Source organism: Artibeus jamaicensis, unplaced genomic scaffold (genome assembly GCF_021234435.1).
Source record: "Artibeus jamaicensis isolate MK-2021 breed Jamaican fruit bat unplaced genomic scaffold, CSHL_Jam_final contig_327, whole genome shotgun sequence".
Taxonomy (NCBI): Eukaryota; Metazoa; Chordata; class Mammalia; order Chiroptera; family Phyllostomidae; genus Artibeus; species Artibeus jamaicensis.
Genome location: NW_026521772.1, coordinates 3906342 through 3932158, shown reverse-complemented (window position 1 = coordinate 3932158; position 25817 = coordinate 3906342). Strand labels below are relative to the sequence as shown.

Below are 25817 nucleotides of genomic sequence, written 5' to 3'. Positions count from 1 at the left end.
GAGCTTCAACTGTAGACAAGCCAGGCAGGGGTCCCTGAAGAGGGAAGTGCGGACCCCAGCCACAATGACAAGTATGCAGGGGCTTATGGGAGTATCTCCCCGTAGAGCAGACAGGCCTGGGGGTTCTGAGCTTGAAGGATTCACTGAACTGAAGTAAAGGATTACACCAGTAGGAGACAGCATGGAGCAGGGCTGCTCCAGGACCTGGGAGTAGAAACGAGCTGTCCTGGCTACCCTGGCCATGACCTCCACCTTGACCTCCGCCCTGACTGAGGGCAGGTCAGGACATCGAACCCCACCAGGAACTGGGACAATCAGTGCTACTGGTACCAGCTCAGCCCACAAGCCACAGCTAAGTTCGTTTCCACAGGCTTTTTCACTCTGGCCCTTTGCCTGTAACTCCCTCCCCACTTCTCCCCGGAGCCCCCTCTCTGTATCATCGGGCATCATTCTCAGCTTTTAGGGGTTTATGGACCCTGGTGAGACATAAGCCGTGAACACTCCCCCTGAAAAATAAAACCATCCTCACTGAATCTGCCCGTGGTTCAGGGGACTCGTGGGACCCCCAAGGGCCCATCCCAGGACACCCCTGGGAGTTCATGAACTCAGAGTTGAGAGCCCTGACCAGTAGCCCAGAAGGCCACTCCCAGGCCATTAGGCCTGGCTGATGGCCTCCTGCCAGGGGGCTCCCATGTTCTCTTTCCAGGTCCTTTTGTGCTGGTTCTACCTGACTCCGGGCCACTGCTCACTCTCCCAGGTCTGTGCCTGAACCCCTTGTTCTTTCTCTCCCTGCCCCCCTCTCTCTCTTCAGGATCTTTCTGCCACCAAGGGGCCTTTGCCCATGGGCGAGGCTCTGCTCCAGGCCCTCACTACCCTCCTTCCCTCACAGCCCACTCAGCCCCGTCCCTGGGGTCCTTGGGGCCGCTCAGAACAGCCTCTGGGAGGATACCTGGAGCAGAACTCCTGCCAGGCAGGTCGCTTCCTCCCCAAGGGGGCACAGTCAAGTTCAGCAAAGCAGCCCTGGGCTGAGAAACAGCAGCTGCTGCTGGGCAATGCCTTGAGGAAAGAGCACCAGAACACGGAGGGAGATGCCTGGCCAGATTCTTTAGAAGTCATTTCAGCATGCTTCAGTCCTTCTGCCTCTCGTGTAGGCACTGCAGCCACTACGGATCCAAAAGGCCCTCTGTGCTCACTGCCCCTTCCGACTGGACAAAGACCCATTTTCATTCTCTGTTGGTGTGGGGACATTGCTAAGGTGTTGGCACTTTGTCGGAATTGAAGCTTCTGGGGGGTAGAAATGATCTGTTTCATTGGCTCCATTGAACACCATATAGCTGAGGATGTAAATGCCTCGTAAGTGCAGGACACACCTTGGGTCTGGGCCCTGCAGAAGTTTATGCTTTCATGGGAATAACATCAGCCTGGGGAAGGAGTTCAGGACACACCCCCCTAAAATACATCATTTTGGTCTGTTTACTACTTTGAGCTGAAGGCACTTGAAAAACGTCAAATGTGTGGAGGGGGCTGTCTCTGAACTCCCCTCGTGGGCCTAAGGGAACTCAGTGGTCACAAGTCCCTTCTCAAGAGTGTCATCCATCACCCAGGGGGGACTGACTCCCATCACAGAGGAGATGAAAAGTCGATGTCACACGCAGCCAAACATTGTCACAAATGATCATACCTCCTACCTGCTCTTCTAAGGGACCATTCGTCTTTCCTAAAAATCACTTACTTTACCCTAAGTTCCGACATTCCTCCTCCCCTCCCCTTATTAAGATGATATATAAACTCTTACATGTCACTGCCTTTTGGGGTATTTACTTTCCCCCCTCTGGTGCCCAGAATACTAAAAATGAGTAAACGCGTACACCTTTTCTCTTGCTTCATCTGCCTGTTGTCAGTTCATTTCACAGAGCCAGCTCTTGAACCTGGGAGTTCAGGGAGAATGTTTTTCCTTCCCTCCATGGGCAAGTATAGGCCACCTGGGAGGTACCCTACTGCTTAAGCTGGAGTTTCGCTCACACTGAGAGGCTTGGATGGTTTACAGCAGAGAGTTAGGTTTATGACACAGACTACTTATTACATCTCCCCTTCCTCATTAGCTATAGGACCCTGTTTCATTTTTGTCTCTTCAGTCCTTTGAGAAGACTGTAGATTAACATGCAGCTCATAAGAAGCAATAGGGATTCCCATGAGACCCTTCCCCCGGGTTCCCCCAGTGGTCACACGTTGGGACACTACCCTGCAGTGTTCCACCAGAACCCCGCTTCCAGTGACACCTGGTTCTCACCCGTTTTACAGGAGTGCCTGTGTGTTTGCATATGTGAATTTAGTCCTGTGCAACTGTATCACGGGGGAGACTCGTGTGAACACCACCATGGTCAGGATACAGAAAAGCCCCTTCCTGAGGACCCCAGGGCTACCCTCTGATAGCCATGACCACCGCTGTCCCCCCCACAACCCTGGCACCCAGTCATCTGTTACCCATATCTCTAATTTGCCATTTCGAGAATGTTACATAAATTAAATAGTATGGGATGTAGTGTTTTGAGAGAACCTCAGTTTTTAGCTGGGCATTTTGCCACCCCCCAAAAAACTATTATTTCTCAGATTCCCTCGAATCTCATGTGGCCACATCACCAAATTCTGACCAACTGGATTTAAGTAGAAGTGTTATTTGATTTCTTGGGAAGGATGCTGAAAGTGAGCTGACTCAGACAGAAGAGTCCTCCTATTGGCTCCTCTGCTTTTCTTCCTGGTGTAGTAGGATGTGATGGCTAGAGTTCCAGCAGCCATTCTGGACCTTGAGGTGAATTGGATGACTGAGAGCCATGCTCTAGGGGTTGAAAGAGAAACCAGAACCTTGGGCTCCTGATGACACTGTGGAGCTGCTGTACTGCCCCGCACTGCCCATGGCCAGACTTCTTTTACGTGACAGAAGAATAGATTTCTATCTTGTTTAAGCCACTTGTTAAAAGTTGTTATAGCCAACTGACCCTAATCCTAACAAAACAAAGTGTGGCCCTACCCAGATGTAAGCTTGAAAGTTTTTTCAGTTAAAACTTCTTTATTATGATAAATATAAAACACAGAAAGTAGAGAGGATGGGATGATGAGTCCCCAGCCATGTTTCCTCCACACTTTCTACCGATTATTTGGAAGCACATTGTAGACATCACACATGTAACTTATGAACATTTGGGTATGCATTTCTAAAAGCAGTTCTTTTAAAAACATATACCATAATACCACTGGCACACCTCAAAAAAACTAACAACAATTCCCTAATATAAAAAATTCAGTGTGCACCCACGCAGGACATCTGACCACACCCGACCCGGAGTGCGATGTGCTCCCAGGCAGATGGTCCCCAGGACCTGCCTGGATGCCACTCCCTGCCTCTCCGCCTGCAGACATCTAGGCGGGCCCATCCCAGTACCCTCAGGTCAGACCAGAGCCCCCGATTGCTCCTGCCAGAGCCCAGGAGACAGCAATAAACATCCTGGACGAGCAGGGGTCTGCTTGGCTCTGTGGTCTGGGGCCAGTCACTTCACTAATGTGGGTGACCAGATGCGAAATAAGGGGTTAAAAAAACTGCAGAAGCAACTCAAATGTCCATCAAGCGATGAACAAATAAAGAAAAGGTGGTATACACACACAGTGGAATATTATGCAGCCTTTAAAAGGGAATCTTGTCATGGAACACGACCTGACAGAACCTCGAAGACATACATATGCTTAAGCACAATAGGCCAGTCGCTAAAGGACAAACAGCGAACGAGTACACCCAGATGAAGTATCTAAAGTAGTCAAAATCACAGAAACGTGAAGTAGGTGGTTGCCAAGGGCTGGGGGGAGGGAGGGGAAATCCTAGTGAGTGGGTAAGAACTTCACTGTTGCAAGATGGAGAGTTCTAGAGATCTGTGGCACAGCCATGTGAGTCCACTGAAAACCACTGAACTGCATGTTAACGGCAATGTTACGTTGTTTTTCATCACAATCAAACAGATGACAAACGGCCTCCGAGGTCCGTTCTGGCTGTAGGAATTGCAGGGACATGGCACAGTTCTGGGGTGCCGTTACTCTGATCTTGTTGGGAGGTGCATCAGAACACCATTACTCTCCTTCAGGGGAACGGGCTGGGACCGGCAGCTGTATTTGGAACCTCAGCTGCTGCCGAATCCATTGGGAAGCAGGAGGCTGCGTCCCCTGCGGGCGCCACAGAGAGGGGGGCGCCAGGGAGCTGGGCAGGCTCTGCAAGGAAGGGGTTGGGGGCTGGGGCAGGGGTTCACCGAGTACAAAAGAAAGTGGAAGGCTTTATCACTCCCGGGCTGTCCTTGGGGAACATTCTGGGAAGAAAGGAGAAGGCCCAGTTGGCAGGGAGCAACCATGCAGGGGCAATCTGAAGTGACAGCTACAAATGTGCAGTACACCGGGCAGACGTGTGGGGGGTTGACAGTGTACGGCTGCAGAGCTGCAGAGCACGGATGTGGAGGGGCGTAGACTGGAGAGGCTGCGAGCTCCAAGCTCTCCCCGGGCCGCACTGGGGTCTACAGAGGGCTCTCGGCACTCGTTACCATAAGCCATTTTTCAAATTAGCACAAGCCTGGCCGAAGGGAACGCAGGCAGCAGCAGGCAGTATCGGTGGTCCAGCTCCGTCTCTGACCTCTCCCGCGGTTTCTGGCACTTGCACAGGCCAGAGAGTGGAGAGCACACTCGCTGTGCCTGCGCTCGAGGGTAGTAGTATCACTCCGCTGCCAGGGAGAGGGATGGCAAGGGGACCCCACAGTTCAGGGCTTCTACAGAGGAGTAAAGGTGCCTTGAGTGTGAGGGCTCCACTGCTTATGCTTATTTTGGGACTCAGGTTGTTAGTTTGGGAGAGTTGGGTTCATCCACTCAAAGCAGAGACAGCCCGCGTTCTGAGTGGCCGAGGAAGTAGTAGATCTCTCCCAGGCCAGGTCGTTCTGGGGCCGTTTGGCGTGGGGAGACTGGAGGCCCAGCTTTGGGACCAGCAGTTCCTCCCGCCAGCAGTTCTGAACCTTTCCGCAGTCTCCCGCTGGGCTCTGCACTCACCATGTGTGACCCCTGGGCCGGGTGGAGCACTGTGCTCCTCTGCCTACCATTCAAGAGAGCAAATCCATGGACACAAGTGGGCGAGAAGGGGATGACTGAAGCGCTCGTCCTGGACCAGCTCTGGTAGCTGAAACAAGCTGCAGCGCTCCTCAACGAGATCCCAGCACCGCCTAGCACCAGGGCCTGGCCGCTCTCCTCCAGCTCCCTGAGCAGCTCCCACCCTGCCTCCGGCGCTGATGCTCTAATCTGAGGAACTTCAGCTGGATCTGGGTTTCAGAGCTTCCGCTCAGACTCACACAGGCTGTCCCTTGGTGTGGCCTTGCTGTCAGAGTGCACAGTCCCTGGAGAGGCAGCACGGATGTCACTGAGGAGCTTGTTAGAAATGCAGAATCCTGGGTCCCACCCAGACCTGCTGAATCAGGTCCCACATCGAACAAGATCTCCAGGTGATTTGTGAGTACAGTCAAGTCTGAGAGGTGCTTAGACGTCACACCTGACCTGTCCTGCCTCCAGGTGAAGCGGCGTCCCTTCTGAGGCCGTTTCAACAAACCTCCACCAGCTGCAACAGTTACCACCATTGGGGGAAGAAAAAGGGGGCAGGAGAGGGGCATGGAAGGGAGTGTCGCTGTGATGTGTGAAGTGCTTTAAATCTGGGGGCACTGAGATGTCATCCATGAAGACGTCCCATCAGTTCCGAAAGTCTATGATCTTTGTCACAGGCACAAGCTGACAAAATGACAATTGTACATAACATGTACTGAGTTCTCATTATGAGACAGGCACTGTTCTAAATAAAAGTGCTTTACATGTGTTGATTTGTATGATTTCACACTGACATCTCTTGAGGTAGAGATTAGCATTATCCCAACTGTACAGATGAGGCAACTGAGGCCCAGAAGCTCAACTGACTTGCCCCAGGGTCTGGCATGGATGGGGACCAGAGCCAGGATCTGCATGCACCCTGGCCAGGTACCCAGAGCCCATACTCTCAATTACCATGTGAGACCACCTCAGAAGGGAACACTCTCCCCCAATAGGGGTTTCTCTCGAAGCTATGGCATGCCATCAGGGTGACCAACCATCCTGGGTTGCCTGGAACTCGGAGGGCGCCCTGGATGTGACTTTCGATGTGGGAGCTGGGGAAAATCTTGGGAAAGTTTGTTGCCCTACCAATACCTGACACCTTGCTTTGCACAGAAGAGAAACAGAAAGGAAGGGAATGAAATGTAAAAGGGAGTCTTTGCGCTCATAGAATTTGAGCTGTTGGAGGACTGAATCAGAGTGCGGACAATTGCTTCCAGTTGGAGGAGCCCAAAACCTGCCCATGGGACTTTAACCAATGCTCGTTCTCCGTGTGTGGCTGCGTCTCCCTACACCTCAAATGTGAAGACTTTTATACACCTCACTCTCTTCTCCCCCTTCTGCCCTGATGTTATGAGAATAATCAGGAGCCTGCCGATGGTGCACAAGACAGCACTGATGTCCTAACACACAGAGGCAGATAAAAACACCGGCCAGTGTTTCCCTTGTCAGGGTCACCCTGCACCCACATGTGTCTCCATCAGCTCAGTTTCCCACCAGCTCTGTGACTCTTGTTTCTTTGGAGGCCCTTGGGAAGTTCTTTGATTGGTTCAGGTTTCATTTAGCCTGAGAGCCATTTATGATTTCCCAAATAAAATACAAAGAGCTCACTCAGTGTGTATGCGTGTGATCTCTTAGAAATAATTTTTAAAAGAAGTTCCCCAAACCAAACTGGATGGGCTGGCAAAGGAAGCACCAAGGGCAAAGTCTGGGGGAAGGTCAAGGAGAGGGAGCCTGACTCCTCCACACACCTGGCTAGGCCTCTGGGAAAGCGCCTCTTCTCAGACAGCGAAGGCTGCATTAGAATTTCCCTGCCATTCGGGGAGAGGGGCCTGGCCCTCGGTTTCCACATCTGTAAAATGGGACTTGCTACAGCCTACTGCCAGGGCCCACGAATCTGCTCCTAGGCAGAGATGCAGTTCTCCCGAGGGTCCAGTGCCCTTTCTCAGAAGAAGTCAGCTCCTTCCGGCCTTCCCTGATGAACTTCATTAGACTAGTGATGGAAGAACTACACGTTCTTAGAGCAGAAGGCAAATAGGAAAAAGCAGAGTCCAACCCAACAACCTTCATTTTTCAGAAGAGGAAACTGGCCAGGCCAGTGTCCCGCAGCCCCTTTGCTCCTGGGTTTTTCACGGTCACACCTACGGCACTGCCCTGTAATCTAGCGCTGACGCCCATTCTCTCTCCGAGGCAGCTGTGAGCTCCTGGGAGACAAGCGCCAGCATGCTGTTCCAGATATTTCTCTTCCAGGCTCCCGCAGCGGCCTGGATACAGCAGCCTGGACACAGCGGATTTCCTTCCTGTTGCTGGCTGATTAACACAGAGCTGGGAAAAGGATGATGTGAGCTCTAGCCCAGCCAGGAAGGTAAGGAGATAAGAAATGAGCACCAAAGCGTCCCTCCCTTTGTACTCACTGACCCCATAACCAACCTTGAGCATTCCTAAAGCAGACAGCGCACACATGGAGAAAAGCATCTTTTCATTGGAGCCAAGAAATGGCTGCCGGTTTGATACAAACTTGAAAAAAAAATAACAAAGCGCTTCCCTCACAAGTGGCCCCAGAAGCGCACTGTGTGGGCTTCCTTCCTGCTCTGTGTCTGTCCCTAGACCCAGAGGATGAAGCGCTGCAGGCAAAGCGCTAGGACACCTGGGAACCAGTTTGCAAAAGGAAAGAACACCTACCCAGCTCTGTGCACAGGAAGGACTGATACCGCTTCTCCATCTGAGCTGCAAGGGCTGACTGAGCCCCATACCTAGCATGATCCCAGTTTTCTCTGGCACTCAAAACGTGCCTCTCTAGCCCTGGCTGGTGTGGCTTATTGGATAGAGCACTGGCCTGTGAACTGAAAGGTCGCTGGTTCGATTCCCAGTCAGGGCACATGCCTGGGTTGCAGGCCAGGTCTGTAACTGGGGGCATATGAGAGACAATCAATTGCACATGGATGTTTCTCTCCCTCTCTTTCTCCCTTCCTTCCCCTCTCTCTAAAAATAAATGAAATCTTTTTAAAAAAATGACTCACCTGGTGTTGACTTCCACTAAAGGCACATACTTGTTAACCTTGGATGGGGAACAGACAGAGCTATTGAGTCCTGATCACATCCATCTGTAGCAATTATCTATGAGATCAGTCACTAATGCGATTACCCCTCTGCCTTTATATGATTATGTGATCTTTAAAAGTCATCATTTTCTTCATTCATTCATCCACTCATTCCCATCCCTCCATCCATCCACTTAACAATAGCAAATGGCACCTTCTCCATGCTGTGCAACTTCCAAGCCAAAAATCAATAGGATATTCACCCATAAAATCCCCCGACTTAAAGCAGTGTCCATTAAATAGGGAGGCAGCGTTCAGTGGAGAAACAGCCACGTTAAAACCTAAGCGCTGCTACTGACTAGTTATTCACACTCTCTGAGCCTCAGTTTCCACAGCTCTAAAATGGGAATAATCCCTCACAGAACTGTTGGGAAGTGTAAATGGAGAAAAAGCATGTGAAGAACAATACTTCAATGCTTGGCAGGAAAAGGGCATTCAGCAATTGTTAACTTAAAGAAAGTGACCCTAGAATCTAGTTTGGTCCTAAGCCCTCTGTTCACCTAACACCTCACCGACCCCAGTCCTTCAAGCTCATTCTGCGGCCTTGGTCAAGGTTGTTTTAATCCTCTGGTCAGCCGGCCCTGACTTGATGCTGACTGATGGGCTATACCAGGTTGAGAATGTGATCTCTATCCCAGTCCACTGGGAAGGTCCTGGAGCTTGGGGGAAGATGGAACACCAAGTCCCGCTAATAAATAAACGCACAGACATCAAGGCTACCAGCTGTCGTAGTAACCAGACTTGATGCTTTCCTGGCTCCTGTCATCTTCGGGGCTGAAAGCACTTAATGAATTAGTCTCGCTTGCAGTCCTGGAGAAAACGCTACGGTGTCTACAAGGAGCCCAGGGTCAGTCACTGGGGGTGGGGGAACCAGATAGATGCCTCAAGCGGCTTTGTTTGCTGCTTGTTTCTTGTCATAAAAGTAATAATTGTGCATTAGAAAATTGTGAGAGTACAGAAGTCAGAGGATAAAACGAAAATCCCCTGGTAACTCTGCCCACTTGCCGATAAGCACCATTAACATTCTGTTTTGCTCTGAGACACATACAAGTACTTACAGGGGTTATACTGTGTACACGCTGCTTTATAATTTAACAACAGATCACGAATACCTTTTCACGTAAAATGTGTTTCTACACTATTGAGAGTAGCTGCTGGTTGACTAAAAAAATCCCCTATTTTTCAGCACTTCAGTGGATAGCAGTTATTTTGACTGTGAGAACAGTCTTGCGATTTCTCTTTTGGGGACTTCCTTTCAGGGCTCAGGGAGCAGCAGTGGTGAGAGCCCAGCGCGGGGGAATGAGCACTGGGCTTATGAATGTAAGTGCTTGGTGCGCCAGGAGTGGGGTGGGGTGAGGGCCCTCAGGAGCCATGGTGGGGACACTCAGCGGTCCTGGGCAGTCCCAGACTTCAGAGAGAACCTGTGGTGGCCAAAGGAGGGATGCACCGGAAGAGACTAGACTAGGAACTTGGAGACCCCACACCTCTCATATACCCCTGTTTCCGCCACACTGTCACTTGCCCCTTGAGACCCAAAGGTTGCATCTGCTGTCATGATCTGGCCCTTGCCAACCCCTCGGGCCTCCTCTCACCTGTCCCTGTCTGGGGTGTCGTAGGCTTCTGCCCTGCTGTGCTGTTGGCCCTCGCCGGGTTCACCAGGTCTGTACAGGGTTGGGCCAGCCTGGCATGCCCCTTCTGCTGCACGTCACTGGTTAACTGAATTTGCAATAACTCAGCATAGGTGCCACCTCCTCCACTTTTCACAGACTCTATTCCTTCCCCCAGGCTAGTTAGCACCCTTTCCACAGGCTTCTATAACATCTCACACTTGGAGAATCACACACCTCCATGTGATGCTGTTCGTTGTCTCTCTCCCTCCCAGACTTGGAGCTGCATGGGGCAGTGTCTTACACACCAGGCATACCCTGGGAGCCCAATAAATGCTACTGAATAAAGTAAAAGTGGTCCCAGAATCAGTGCTCGGGTATCACCAAAACACGCCAGGCATCAGGAACACGGAGGCAAGTCCCCGGCTCATCCACATCCCTCGACCTTCCCTGCCACCTCCGTCTCTTGCCCGAACCACCATAATCATTTCCCAACCGACTGCCACTCAGCAGAGGACGATTTTCTTCAAACAATCCACGCATATCTCATTCCTACTGAAAACACGGCACAAATATTTGGAGTACCGTTAGAATGCCTGCCTCTCCCATCTCAGCTTACAGCACTTTTCCCTTTGGCCCCAGCCAATGGCCTTTCTTTCTGTTCTTCCAACTGCAGAGCCCCCTTTCTTGCCCTGGGAACTTTCTCTGGCCAGGAAGTTCAGCCCCGTGACTGGCTCCTTCTCGTACCTCGGGCCTTTGTTTAAGTGTCCTTTTACCCATGGGGCCTTGCTTCATGATCATACCCAAAGTAAGGCTCCTTTCATTCTTTGTCATGGCACCTGCTTGTTTTTATTCAGAGCCTCTTCATACTTGGGAATTTTACTTTTACTTTTGTGACCATTTATTTGGTAACACTTTTTATCCTCTCCCTGGGGAGGGGTGATTTTGTCCACCAAGGGAACACTTGGCAATGACGGGACATGTTTTTGGTTGTCACAATGGGGGCGGGGGTGGTGTTGCTAGCATCTCATGAGTAGAGGCCAGGGATGCTGCGAAACATCCTAGAAAGCACAGCACAGCCTCTCACAAGAAAGAACGAGCAGGCCCAAGATGTCCGGGGGGACTGGACTGAGGAACATGAGCCCAGAGGCTCCACAGGGGCAGGGGACTTGCCTGCCTTTTCGCCGTCCTGTCTCCAGCACCCGGCCCAGTATCTGACCCCCCAGTAAGCCTTATATGTCACTGAATAAAAAAATAGGTGAGAACGCAGGGGTGTTCTTACAACTGTTTAAGAACTGGTAGGGCATGTCACGACAGTGGGAACTAAGCCCACCATAGCCCTGGAACCGGAGAGAAGAGGCCCCACTGTACCAGGCATTACACCCTCGGTTGCCAGACTGCGGGGAAGCCTGGGTGCCCTAAGGGAGATGCTGGGGCAACCCCTGGGGTTGGAGTGAACGACTTGATCTCCCTGCCCCCATCCCTAGCCTAACCCAGAATCTTGTCTAGGATGACCCCAAACTTCACCCTCTTCGCTCCAGGCCTAAAGGCTAAAGAAAGAGTCCTCCTCCTGGTCAGTCCAGCCTCCTGCCGTGGCCCTACCTGATCCCTCCGCTTGCAGTCCAGGCTCCATTGGATACTCTCGGCCTGTACCTCCCACTTGCAGCTCTATCTCCTCAGCCCATGGACACAATCAAGTTTCTTCTGCTCTTAAAAACAACCTATTGGCCTGGCTGGTGTGGCTCAGTGGACTGAGCATCAGCCTATGAACTGAAAGGTCGCTGGTTCAATTCCTGGTCAGGGCACATGCCTGGGATGTGGGCCAGGTCCCCAGCTGGGGGCGTGCAAGAGGCAGTCAGTGAATGTTTCTCTCACATATTGATGTTTCTCTCCACCTCTTTTTTCCTCCCTCTCCTCTTTGTAAAAATAAATAAATAAAATCTTAAAACTCCTACCATCACTCTTCATATCATCTCTCCTCACACGTCCCTGTAGCTACCACCCCAACTGCCTCTCTCCTTCCTCCCAGCGAAGCTGCTGGGACCGAAAGCCCACACTTGCCGTCCGCACACCCTCGCAGTCACCCGGCCACGGCAGCATTTCTCAGCCCCTTTGCAGCAAAGCCTCTCTCTCAGACGCTTGTGTATACTTGCTTCTCTATTTTTTCACAACTCATTCATTCTTAGCTCACTGAAATCTCATTTCCAACTCCCACCCGTGACTCTGTAACTGAGACGAAGGTCCTCAATGACACCGTATTGCCCGTCCGAAACCATCTGCTGTTGACTATTCACTCCTACGTGAAGCTCTTGATCCTTAACTTTCTTTCCTCTTCAACCATTCACAATGCTGCTTCTCCTGGTCTGACTCAGGCTGCCCTGACTCGCCCCTGTGTCTCTTTCCAGACCACTCCCCTAACAGACGTGAGTCCTTCCCAGGGTTCCACCCTTGCCCGGCTTGCCTGCCTCAGGCATTCCCCCTGTTTATGGGTGATTCCCAAAGCTATATATCTGGGCCGAACTCTTTTTGGGCTTCAGAATTATACTGCCAAGTGGCCCCAGACGCTGTACACTAAACTATCCCATGGGAGCCTACAGTTCCAATGGTCCCAAACAGAATCCATCATTGTACCTGCTCTTCCCCCAGAGTGCATTTCCTCCTGTAGCCCTGCATTTACCTCCTTCCCTGACGGTACCGAACCACCTACCTTAAACCATGGAAGGTATTTATTGACTCTTACTATTCCAGGTATTCTATTCTAGCTCTTCTGATTAGACTATGAGATCTTCGAGGGCATGGACATGTCTAGTATTTTTCTGAACCCTCCAGTGTGCCCAGCACAGCACTGAGTGTAGAGTCGATGCCCCATAAAGTGGGTCCACAAAGAAACCCACCTGCTAGGAGAAGAGTGATGCTGAACGAGCGTCTCTCTGAGATGAAAGATGCCGTTTGTCTGCCTCCTTTGCCATAGCGAGAGGATGTGCTCAGTAACATTAAGACCCCGGCAAAGAGGTTGGAAGTAGTTCTCTAAGGGGCCTGGGGAAGGGACTGTGCCCAGGACAAAATCAGGGATGGTGGAATCACCACAAGGACTCAGCTGCTGTCTGAGATATTGACTCTGTTGGCACCCACCTGTCATATGGTGTCCTCAAGCAGTACTGGATGGTCTGGAATCTTGGAAATCTGTCCTACCTGCTTTGTGGTGGCTGCCTGACCTTGGAAATAAGAGGCAACTGTTCAAAACTTTCATGAATCTGTTCTGCTTTCCAGAATTAGAGGAGGGGGGTGTTTTATTTTCATTATCTTGTGAAAATCCTTATTCCTTTGAAGTCCCTGCTACTCGATTATTCTTCATTCTGAACCTTGCCCTGTCGCTGACTCTCCCTCACCGAGGACTCTAGCAATCGCCTCCCCTGCATCTAAGGTTCTGCCATCACCCAAAAAGTTTTGACGTGCACCACGGTGACTTCTCTATCACCATACCCCCAATATCCATGCCCTCCTCAGTGCCAGCCAGTGGCTTTACTTTCACTTCGTTCATGCCCCCCCCATGGCCAAACCTTGGACCCACATCCCTAGAAATGGTCTCTGGTCAGCCCTCACCTTCGCTAGCACCACCGTCTCCTGACCAGTCACTCTGCTCTCTTCAAAAATCTGCGGTGGCTGCACACCTCCTACAGGGTCAAGTCAAGGTCCCTCGCCAGTCACTCTGCTGTCTAGTCTCTCATCTCGTCTTCATAACTGGACACTTCCTGTTCTGACATTACTGGATCATGTGTAGTTTCATTTTCCCCTGCCATCTCTTGAGCTTTCTGGCCCCCTCTGCCTAGAATGCCCAGGGAGCTCCCCTTGTCTGCGGAGAAGTTCATCCTCACAGCCCAGCTCAAACACTACCCGCTCTGGGACACCTGCCTTGCCCAGTCTGCACACCCTAGAGCCTCTTTCTCCTGTGTTCCCAGCACGTGATGCAATCGTAACAATTTTTATATGACCAGATTAATATCTGAAGGCAGGAACCATTCCTCTTCATCTCTGTATCTCAGCCCGGGTGCGGGCCTGGCCCAAAGTTGGCTTCAATAGGCATTTGAAAGGAATAAAGAAATGAATGTCCTCTGTATATGAATAGGTCAGAAGAGATTGGGCTCTTGAATTAATTGAACCTCTTCTCTCTTCACCCTGGCCCAGTGCCCTGCCCGAATGATTAAATCCCTTAATAGAATCTGCCCTGGCTAAGCACCATGTACAAATCCCTCAGCTTTAAGTATTGGAAAAGCTTCCAAGTGCTTAGAGAAGAAAGAGATCGGTGCTTCAGCGATGGGACACGAGACCAGTGTAGATGGGGAGACGTCCATCCACTTCTTAGGTACTCACAGTCTGGGAGTTCTGACGACTGTCTCACACCAAAATCTACTCTGCATGCAGCACTGCGCTGATGGTGAGGACGGAAATGAAAACGGCAGCCTGCATTTGCTGATCACTCGCTATGGGCCAGGCACAGCTCTGTGGAGTAGGCAACATCGTCACTATCCCATGTTACAGGTACGAAAATGGGCTCAATGTCACATAGCCAATAAGTGGTCCAATAGCATCACCTTTCTCCACTTTCTTCCCTCTTTCCCTTCACTGTCCTCATCACCCCTATTACACAAACTCCTTCCTCCATCCTGTCTCTCAGACACCCACCCTTCCTTCGAAGGCAACACCCTCCTTACATTATGAATTATCCTTCCTTTAACCTATAACTTTTCCATTCAACTAGATCTTTTCCACTGGTATTTACATGTGCTCAATCTCCCGTTAAAACGTAATGAAACCAGCCCTGGCCATTGTGGATCAGTTGGTGGGAGCATTATTCCGCAGCCTAAAAGGTCATAGGTTCGATTCCCAGTCAGGGCATATACCCTGGTTCTGGGTTCAATCCCCAGTCAAAGTGTGTACAAGAAGGCAACCGACCAATGTCTTTCTCTCACATCGATATTTCTCTATCTCTCTCTCCCTAAAGGCAATGAAAAAACATGTTCTCAGATGAGGATTAAAAAGAAAAACAGCATCATGAAGCCACCTTAACTATACCCATCACAGCCAAACCTCTGGTGAGGCTTACTCACACGGGCAAGACCCACTTCCTACACTCCTGTCTCCCCCACCTGCAGTCTGCGGGCCCCTTGCATCACTGAGGCGCTTGCCTGAGTCACCCCCGTCCTTCTGTCTTCTTCCCAGGGGCTTCTATCAGTCTTTATTTTAACTGACTTCTCGGTAGAAGCCACGTTTTCTCTTCTTTTATCATATACTCTGTCCTTGGTTTCCATGCTATTTCCACCTTCTGTGTGTTTTTTTTCTCTCTCCCAGGACCGTCCTTCTCTGTGCTCTTTTCAGGCCTCTCCTCCTGTACTGCAAGTCCATCCAGGCCTCTCTTCTGAGCCTCCCTCCCCCCTCTTCCCTGGGCAGCGTCATCCATCCCAGGGAGTCCATTTTGCCTGGTGTTGGTGACTTACTGAGGCCTGTCTCTGCCAGCCCCCTCCTCCCAACTCCCGCTTGCCTGTCCACCTGGCCCTCTCCTCCAAAATCCTGCTTACCTGTCCACCTGGAACACTCAGCACCTGACTTGGATGGCTCAAAGGCTGCTCAAGCACAGTGTGGCTGAGGTTAAACTCAGGATGCTTATCCCGAAGTCTGGTCTTCTCTCACTGCTTCCTGTCTCAGGAAATGGCAGCGCCGCTCACTGCTACAAAGCTGGAAGCCTAGACTCATCCTCAAAACTTCCCACCCAAGGCCCCGGCTGGGTAGCTCAGTCAGTTAGAGCGTCGTCCCAATATGCCAAAGTTGCAGGTTTGATCCTTGGTCAGGGTACATACAAGAATTAATCAATGAATGCATCAATAGGTGGAACAACAAAGTTGATGTTTTTCCTTCTTTCTCAAATCAATAAATTTAAAAAAATTTTTTTTTTACTTTCACACTCAATTCACACATCCAAACCATTGCTTCCTGTCCATTTTATATTCTAAACCTTCCAAATCTACTTCTATCTCCACTATAAACGTCCCCTTCTAAACCACTGTCACCCATACTACTTCAAAAGTCTCCTACTAGGTCTCCCTGGGTGTAGTCTTGACCACCTCAAATATAATGTCCACACTAGACAGTCAGGGTGATCCTCCTGAAATGGAAAACTCTGACCCTCACCCTCCAGCCTAGTACGTCAGTGACTCCCCATGGCTTTAAAATCAGCGTCTACATTCCCAGTGTGGCCGATCAGATTGCAGGCCCTAACTCCTGCCTACCTCTCCTGCTCACCTGGTATTTCCTCCTCTGTCTCTCTGAACCCCAGTCCACTGGCCTTTGGGTACCTCAACATGCCACGTTCTCTCTAGCCATGGCCTTTGCCTGGACCCTCCTCCCCCAGCTCCCAGCTCCCCTCACCTCCTTAGCTCCTACTCATTCCTCAGGTTTTGGCTCAGCCAGGGGTCTTCAGGACGCCTTCCCGAGTCCTCCCCAAACAGCCCCGGGCCTCTCCTTACGCATCCTTCCCATGCCAAGAACCTGTTTCATAGCTTCTCCCACAGGGTCACTTTGCATTTACTTTGTGATGAATTCATTTCCGCTGAATGACTTCAAGCCCCATGAGAACAGGGGCTCTGAATGTTTTGGTTTTTTTCCCCCCTCAACCTTGTGTCCCCCGTGACATGCAATAAATATGTGTTGACATCTTGAAAACTCGATCCTTATGTTTCAGCCCAACTCTAGCTGCTTTTGGCCTCATTACTGCTCTGAAGTCATCCTTGCCCAAATCATCACCACCTTCAGAACACTGGGACTGTCCTCCTGGGGAATCCTGGCGCTCTTTCAGCTGGGCGGACGGTTTCCTGCACCAAAACAGAATCTTGGCAGACCTTCCCCAGTTCCTAGAAAAACGAGCTGACACAATGTTCTCACTTGAAACCTTTTGTTCCATATATTTTTCTTCCTTAAAACTTAGTGCCTGGGTTGGAATCTAGCATCAGGTGCACTCTGATTTCAAAATGATCATCTAATTGGCCATTTTAATATGTAAATATTTCACAGTGTTTTCCAGAGAATGCCACAATTCCCAGGGATTTCAGGATATGAACAAAAGTAGTTAATACTTACTGGCCAAACCCAGAGAAATGATTTCTTGTTCTCTGGTTTATTCTCTTGGGGGTGTCTGGTGCTGTTCATCATGTTGATTCTTTATTTTAGCAACCAGCATTTATTGAACACATACTACGTTTCCCCACAGCCCTTTGTCCCTGTTTTCATTGTGGCATTTGTCACCTTTCATGAGCTCTTCCAGGTGCTGGGATACCGGTTTTATGGGCCTTCACAGATACCACGACTTTTACAAACGGGAGGTTTGTGACAACTGTGTTGAGTGAGTCTATTGGCACCAATTTTCCAGCAGCATTTGCTCACTCCATGTCTCTATGTCACATTTTGGTCCTTCTCATGATATTTCAAACTTTTTCATTATTATTATATCTGGAATGCTGATCTGTGATCAGTGCTAGGGCGGTGTTGCTATGGTGAAGCCATCTACCAATGAAACTATTACAACTCACTGAAGGCTCAGATGATGGTTAGCATTTTTAGCAATAGTTTTTACTTAAAAGTATGTAAACTTTTTAGATATGTGGTATTGCACATTTAATAGACTACATTATAGTATAAACAAAACTGCTGTATGTGACTCGCTTTATTGCAACATTCACTTTTTGCAGTGGTCTGGAACCTGGCCGCCCTCTCTCTGAGGTCAGCCTGAGGTGCTGGACGACGCGGGAAGCGTGGCTTCCCCTGTGGTCTGTCCCTGCTCAGCTGAGCACTTGGCCCAGATGCACGGGTCATGGGTGTTGAATGCAGGAGTGAACGAATGGGCGAACAAACGTGCATAAAGTGGTGAGGTGAACTGAGTCCTCGTCCCCAGTGCTCTGCTGCTGTCCCACTGGAACACTCATGGTGACACAGTGGTTTCATACACAGAAATGCTGATTTTACATCTGGCAAATACCATCTGTTGTGGTTTTTTTTTAAAGCAAAATGAATCTGCTATAAACTTTTAGTTATGGGTCTTATACTTGTGGACTTTGTTTTTAATATCTCATCTATGACGAAGCCCCGTTGATTTTACCACCCAAAACAATCATAGTGATTGACTATTTTATGGGGATATAAACAGTTTCATTCTGTAAGTACCATATTTTGCTGTGTATAATGTGCACTCTTTGCCCACATTTTTGAGGGAAAAATAAGGATGGGCATTATACATGGGCAGTACTAATTCTGTGTCTACACAAATGTTTTTAATTCCTGTATTTCTGCTTATGCATGAAAAGTGTAACTCTAGAAAGCAACAATGATATCTACATGCAAAATAATACCCTGGAATATGATAATCGGTTTTATTTCTAAATATAAATAGATTAAAGAAACTGAGTTAAAAAATTAAAACAAAAGATTTTTTTCCTGAAAGTTTGGGCCAGGAACATGGGCGCACACTGTACATGGGAGCATATTATACACAGTGAAATACGGTATCTAAAAATACCATGTATTATGTCTGTGGCAGAAGTTGGGTAAGTAATGGCATTTACTGATATTAATTTACTTTTATATTACTCCATTATAATACTTTCTATTCTATTGTAACCCTGTACCTTTGCCCAAGCTGTTCTCTTAGCCACTTCTACTGAGTTTGTCTATCAAAATGCTACTTAACCTTCAAGGCCCAATTAAGAAACTCACCTCCTCCAATAGGACCTTACTAATCTACCAGGGGCAGCCTTTGATTCACCTTAGCCCCTCCGCACGAGCCAGCACGTTGCTGGTACCTCCACCCAGCGTTTCCTGTTCTCTGCAGAGCCCTGCAGGCCCTGTGAACGGTCCTCCCCCACCCTGCCTCTGGGCAACTCAGGGCCGTGCTGTTGTGTGTGTCTTTCTGCCCACCCAGTGCTTGGAACAACAGATTATTTTCCAAATAGAAGTGGTTACACCAATCACTCCCTACCAGTACAGTATGTAAACACTTTCTGTGTCATAAGTTGACTCTAACAAAAAATAGCTGGGGCATCTGGCCTCCCTGCTCCTGGCTCGTTATGGCAGCTGGAGCCGAGAGCCAGGTCTAGCGTCTTTGCTTTCGCTGCTGTGGGCAACAGCAGCGTGCAGAACAAGCAGCTGCCTCGTGTGCTCCAGAATTTATTTGGGGGAAAATATCCAAGTTGTTTCTTTTTGAAGCAGAATGGGAGTCAGAGGTGAACCCCAGCGGGTGAGCTGCGTGGGAGGAGAAAGGTTTGCACTGAGCTCCGCTCTCAGGCTGTTTTTCCCCAACAGCAGAGAGACTCCCAGCATAGATCTGGGGCTCGTGGACCACCCTGCTCACCCTGCTCCTGGGGTGCAGATACAGGGCCTCATCAGCACAGAGGCAACCGCTCCTTCCCTCTCTCCAACCCCGGGGAATCACCCCACACGCAGTCCGTTCAGCCCAGCCCTCAACACACACCCAGAGACAGAGACAGAGGCAGAGAGAGACGGAAATCCAAACCCAGGAGGCTGACTGCTCTGTCCCTGGACCATGCCTTGTGCAAACTTACTGGAATGCCAAGGTCCCAGATCATCCACCAAAGCACAAAATACTCGGCCATGTGCTGCTATACCCCAGCCGAGTCTGTGAGCATCTGTGTGATGCCACCATGCCTTGCTGCAGGTTAATGTGCAGGGGACAGAAGAGTCACTGAAGGGAGAGCAGAAAGGCGTTGTTGCTGGATGGCAATGAGCCTGGGCTCCCCCACCTACCCGATCTAGAGATTAAATGACATAATGCAGGCAGAGGGCTTAGCAAAATAAGTGCAACAGAGAACCCTCCCCCCAAAAGCTAACCACCTAGCAGTGAGGGGGAGCCCCATGGCATGTGGCTGGAAGCAAGCCTTTCCTCCACTGCTTCTGCTCCAGAACAGCCTGTCCTACCTGAGGGCGGGACAGCAGTGCCTGACACCTGCCTCCATCCCCTTGGTCTCCAGGATGAATGATCAACAGAAGGGAATCCTTGAGGAGGGGGGAGGGTCAGACACCTGAGCCCGGCATCTGTGCTCATGAAAAGCACCCAAAGGGGCATTCAGGGACCCACTGATTGATGGCATGACAATTCACATAAATAACCTTCGCTCCTCCTCGGGGGCAATAGAGCCCTCGACCCCAGAATGATTTCCAAACCTTTTCTTTCAAGTGTATCTCTCTTTCTGCCCAAACACAACACTAGAAATGAAGCTTCCAACACACCTTCCGCCCTGTCAGGTGCCCAACCGCAGTGCTCCTCTTGTGCCCTTACTGACACCCTCCAGCCCCTGAGGCTCAGCCTGCACAGGGAACATTAGGGCAATAAAAACAGGGGTGGTTTCCATTTCTCCATCTTGCTTTCAAAGCTGGAGGAGCAGATCTTGTCTACAGAGAGGTCTAAGAACACCCCCTCCACCCGGCTTTCTGAGCCTGCATATTGAAAGGGATTTTGGATGGCTGGATACTATGGGTCCTGAGCGGTCACACAGCGCTTTGGCTTTTATTCCGGTGGGAACCGCTCAAGCAGTTTGGGGTAGGGGTGACTGCACACCATCTAGCTGGAGAGGAGCTCAAGAGAAGCGTCAGGCACAGAGCAAGGAGAGGATTTTTCAAACTAGTTAATGTAATCATGTGGTTTGAAATTGGAAAGATACGAAGGGTTTACGGGTCCACTTTCCCTGGAGGCAACAGATACGACTCGGTCTTGTGTACATAGTTACTCACACTGACAAGCAAACAGCTTGGAACTCTCCTTCCTCCTCCACGAACAGCAGCACGTTATACATGCTCCACGCGTGTTTTCTACTTAGCCATGGACCTTGGAAATTGTGCCATGCCAGTTTCAGAGTCAGTTTCTCCTGCTCCTTTTTTTTATGGGTGAATAGGACAGTATGTGACTATCTGGAAGCACCAGCAGCTACTTGACTAGCCCCTTGGTGCTGAACATGCAATTTGTCCTTCCGCAGCTCAGACAATACTAACTGTACGTGTGTCTTTATGCCCCCAGGCAAGCATAACAGCAAGTTAAATTCTTGAAATCAGAACCCCTGGGTCAATAGCACGGGCATTTCAAATTTTGAGAGGTGTCTCTAGGATGCCCTCCAGAGAAGCTGTACCAATTTATTCTCACACCAGCAGTACAGGAAAGTTTGGTAAGTGAGTGTTACAGAAGTAGTATTCTCCGTGTGAGGGAACTGAGCTCTGGGTGTGGATTAAACCCCTGAGCCCAACGGGGAATGAAGAGCGTTCATTTCCTAGGCCAGCATGATTCCTGAAGTCTAGTGGGGTCACAGACATGCCTTGTGCCTACAAATCACAAATCTCATTCACAACGGCTCTGGATTTCCAGCTACTGCCTGTGTGTCTGTTCTTCATGGGAGGATAGAAGCAGCTCTGTGGAAGGAGCTGAGACTTTGGAACCAGAGAGGTCTGCATTCCAAGCTCAACTTAATGATCTTAGCAAGTTACTTAACCTCTCCCAAACTCAGTCTCTTCATGTGATATACGGGGATAATAATACTGACTTCACAAAGCCTTGTGTCTGGCACTTAGAAGGCACTTAATACGTGGCAGCACCTGTCTTTAGTGTAAATAAGCATCAGGCCAGATCCTAAACCTCAGGGCACTTTCCACAATGGGCAAGACCTGGGGGGAACCAAGCCAAGGCCAAATCATTCTCTTGTAAGAAGTTACCCAGAGGATGCCCGGCTCATCCTTTGATCTGCCCCAGCACCCTTCCCAAGCTCGCAGGAGCTCTCCCAGAAACCCCTCCCTGTGCCTGGGGTGCCGGGTGAGCCTGCGCCAGGATCTCCCGTTTCCAGGTGATGTTTGACTCAGGCAGAGGCGCTCTCTGTACTAAGCAGAGCTCTCTCATGTCCAATTACAGATGGGCAAGCTGGAGACGAGACAGGAATCCTTGGGCAAAACCTGAGGGAGGGACTTGCCTTCATTAGCACCAGCACCAAAGCCTTTCCCAAGCACAATTTTCCACGAGATCACAAAACACAGATTTCTAGGTCTGGTAGGAATACCAGTGATGCCCGAAACTAAGGTTTCGATGCATGCATGTGCCCCCCCCACACACACACCCCAAAGGACTTCAGAGGCTTTTCCCACTCACACCTGGTCCTGTCTCATTTTCTCCCCCAGGATGTACAAGTCACAGCCATAGCCATATGTGAGAGCAGAAGCTACGCTTGCTGACCCAGCCCATGTCCCGACTGAACCTCGGGAGCACACTGTAGTTCCTGCCTGGGTGCCCACATGACCCCCCACCTCTATAATATGCTGCATTAGGTCCTCTCAGGGATGGGAGCTGGAACCCAGGAGGGAGAGCTGAGAAAGTATAAGCATTTTCAGAGACTATTCATTTGCTCTGTCTTCCCCTTGGAGGAAAGGGGCAGCATCTGAATGTACTCAGGGGAAGTTGACCAGCACCCAGAACAAGTGCCTGTCCCACAGAAGACCGAGTCCCAGCGAATCTCTGGCAGAGTGACCCTGTGGGGTCTCAAGGCCCCCCATCACTGTCTCTCACGCCCCCGCATAAACTGCGAGTCTGGGTTTGACATTGGAGGAGGTAGCGGAGGGAAGTCAGCCCCTGCCAGTTACAGCTGGCAGCCTCTTCGGGAGCCCTGAGCCCTGCCGATGCGGCCCTCTTCCTCCTCCTCCTCCTCCTCCCAGATCTTGCCCTCCAGCCAGGCCTTGAGCGTGGGCCAGGGCTGGGGACAGGAGAAAGCATTTTAGCTGACTGACGGCCGGCAGGCCCAGACTCCGGACTGCATACCTGCCCCAATACCCCAAAGTTGCTAGAAAAGCAGACTTCCAGGTCCCCACAAACCCACCCAGGGAAAAGGAATGCCCGAATGTGGCAGAAAAACATCGGTGGTGTATGCTGCCCAAGGGCGCTGATGGAGAAGACATCGCCACCCCTTCCTCTCTCGCTGCTTTGGGGGACGCAGGAAGCCACCCCTGCGGGCGGCCTGCGGGAGCCCCCCACTTACTTCGCCCCATCAGGGCCAGATTTGGGGTGAAGGGGACGCGAGCAGCAGAACATGAGGCTGATTCCAGTGCTTTCTGCTCGCTCCCTGGACTCTCTACTTGGGTCAAATCCTCCTCCAAGGCCACTGAGAAGCGATTTTTGCTGTGGTCGGTGCTGTGACCCCCGCTGGCCAAATCGGCCCCACCGGATGGGGTTGCGCGCCGCCAGCTCTGGGGCTTCAGGAGGATGCGCCCGCTGTCTCTGCTCTGGACCCCCACACACAGGCAGAGATGCGGACCCCACCCCGCCCATGCACCCCCTCCCTCCTTATTGTGCACAACTTTAGGAAAATCACCCGCAAACCGAGCTGCGGTGGCCAGGTGGGTCCAGAGGTAACCACACGTTCGGACCAAACTGGCCGCCCAGACTGATGAGGGTCCCCGCGCCCCTCACTCACGCGCGCCCGGAGATCGCGCTCCGGCCACTGCATTGTCCTCGGGTGGTCGTGGGCACCGAGGCGCAGCAGCCACGTCCGTGTGGGGCCCGGCAGGAGGAAGGCGCCGCTGGGCAGATCCGCAAGGCGGGGTGGAGGCAAGAGATTACCGCGCGCTCCGGGGCAGGGACTCGGAGAGTCTTGCCGGGAGGCGGGGACATCGCAACCTGCAGCCTGGCCTCCAGGCCAGACTCGCCCACCTCCCCCAGCACAGGCGCGCCCCTCAGAGCCAGTGGCTTGCTGGCGCGAAGTGGGAGAGCCCCCGCAGTGGCGCCCCCGCCCGCCGGCGCTAAAGTCCTGAGCGAGATGCGCGGTGGGAGGCGGCAGGCGAGGCGCTTACTCGGTGCAGAGCCGCCCTCAAAAGTACGCCCTGGCCGGGCACATCCACGCACGCAGGGAGCCTGGTGCCCCACGGCACCCTCGGCCCGCCCCTCCCTCCTTTTCCTCCCTTTGCGGAGCCCGGGGGCCTAGGAGCACCCCAGCCCGTTACCGAGGCTGAGCGGCTCTGCGCCGGCCGCGGCTCCCGCCGGGTCTGCGCTCGCGTCCTTCCCGGGGCTGCGGTGGCGCTTGGAGTCCCCGAGTCCCGAGTCCCGGCCGCGCGCGCGGCCCGAGAACCTCATCGCCCCTCCAGGTGGCCGGTGCTGGGGGCGAGCGCCGAGCGACCTGATTGGCGCTGGCCCCGGTCCTGGGAGAACTGCCCACGAGAGAGGGCGAGGGGAAGAGATGCAACCGCGGCGCGGGCTGGTGCCTCGGAAGAGCCTTCCTTCAGCTCCACTGCCGTTCTGCCCAAGAAACTCGGAGTCAGGCGCCCTGCGAACGCCTGGGACAGGGGTCGGTCCCGCACGGGAAGCCCCGCAAGCACAAGGACCAGGGTATGTCGCTGTCCCCTCCGGACTTTGCCTGGGAAGGCTCACATATTCTCCTGTGTCCGGCCTGCGCGTCCCCAGAAGCCCAATGCCACCTGCTGTCCCCGCCATTGAGGGGCAGCCCGTCCTCGTGGCGAGGCAGACCGTGTGTCATCGGAGCTGGGGTGCGAGATCTGGCGGGAAAGGAGAATTGGAGCCCTTCCCTGCCCCCACCGCCAGGTAACGGCGCTCTGGATTTCTTGTCTAAAATCAGCCCTTCACAATATTTTAAGTCTGCCGGTGGCTTCTGTTCTATACCCCTAACGACAATTTCTGACCTCCGTCTGCTTGGAGAACAGCACCGGACGAGGTGGAAGGAAGCTGTGGCTGTTGGGCACTTCCAAAGCATCTCCGTGGGGGACTTTTCCCTGCCCGCGCCGGCCCTCCAACCCCAGCTGGACTGAGGGCAGGGGCGTAGGGGGGAGAAACGGGGTGTCCCAGGGCAATGCTCAGACAAAGAGCTGTGTTCACACCAGATGTTTTCCTTCTCGTACCCCGGAGAGTCGGCAGGTTGGTTGCAAGTCAATGGTCTAATGTGCCAATAAATACAAAACAACACAAAGTAAAACAAAACCTCGGTCCCTCAGCCCAGGCCCAACTTGTAAAGTAGAGGAAGTCCAAAATGGAGCACTTGGAGCAACCCGTGTTATTCCTAAGGCACCGTTTGTTTGCATGTTTGCTCGTTTAAAAAAAAAAAAACAAAGCAACCACCCGGAGGCAAGCTACCCGCCCCCTCGCCATTGCAGCAGGTTTACCGGTGGCTTCCATGCTCCACTTGTTTCCTCTCCGTCATCACAGGTGTCATCACAGGTTTTTCACTGCGACCTCGGATTTGCATGTGCTGCCTCTCTTCACTCAGCCCAACTTCACACCCAATTCCTCCTTCGCTTCATTTCTTCTCAAAGACAAAACCGAAACACGAAGAGGTGTGTCACATGGAAAGTGAAGACGAGACTCATGTGCAGCCAGCCTCGCCCAACATCAGGAACCAAAACTGGGTGATCAGCACCCAGGTCATCGCCACCACCCCAGGGCCTCCCCTGCCCCCAATTTCCTCAAACAGTCCTTCCCTTCCCTCTAAAGCAACCGCTTTGCAGTACCACTTCATAGCAAGCCTCACTTCATAGTAATTACCACTTCTATAGCTTTAGGGTTTTAGAAAATGGGTAAGCATCCCTAAACATGACAGTTTAGTTTTACTATCTAGCACAAGTGTGTGTGTGTGTGTGTGTGTGTGTGTGTGTGTGTGTGTGCGTGTTGTTCCTGGCCTCCTCTTTCACTTGGTTAAGTGTGTGAGGTCATCTGTTTTTGTTGTATGCAGCTGTAGTTGGGGCCATTACAAATAATACTGCTAATAAGGTTCTTGTATCTATCGCCCAGTATGCAAGTGCCAACTTTTCAGGGTGTGTGTCTGGCAGTAGAATTGCTGGGCTATAGGGTGTGCCTATACACCTTCATTAGATAATAGCAAATTGCCTGCCAAATTTTACAGTTCCACCAGAGATAGGTGGT

At 51.4% G+C, this 25817-nt stretch overlaps 1 protein-coding gene across 6 annotated transcripts in view; it reads right to left on the bottom strand.

Annotated features, from left to right (window-relative positions):
* The window catches only part of FAM163A (family with sequence similarity 163 member A), a 48851-nt gene extending 23697 nt beyond the window's left edge, over nucleotides 1-25154 (bottom strand). For 3 of the 6 annotated variants that reach the window (XR_008391272.1, XM_053663682.1, XM_053663685.1), the window contains exon 1: nucleotides 23891-23986. The gene's annotated coding sequence lies outside the window, so the exon portion shown is untranslated. Of the gene's footprint in view, nucleotides 1-23364; nucleotides 23612-23890; nucleotides 23987-25060 lie in introns of those variants that run through there. The other 3 variants (XM_053663683.1, XM_037145859.2, XM_053663684.1) reach the window with 2 other exon arrangements.
* Nucleotides 25155-25817: the final 663 nt, after the last annotated feature.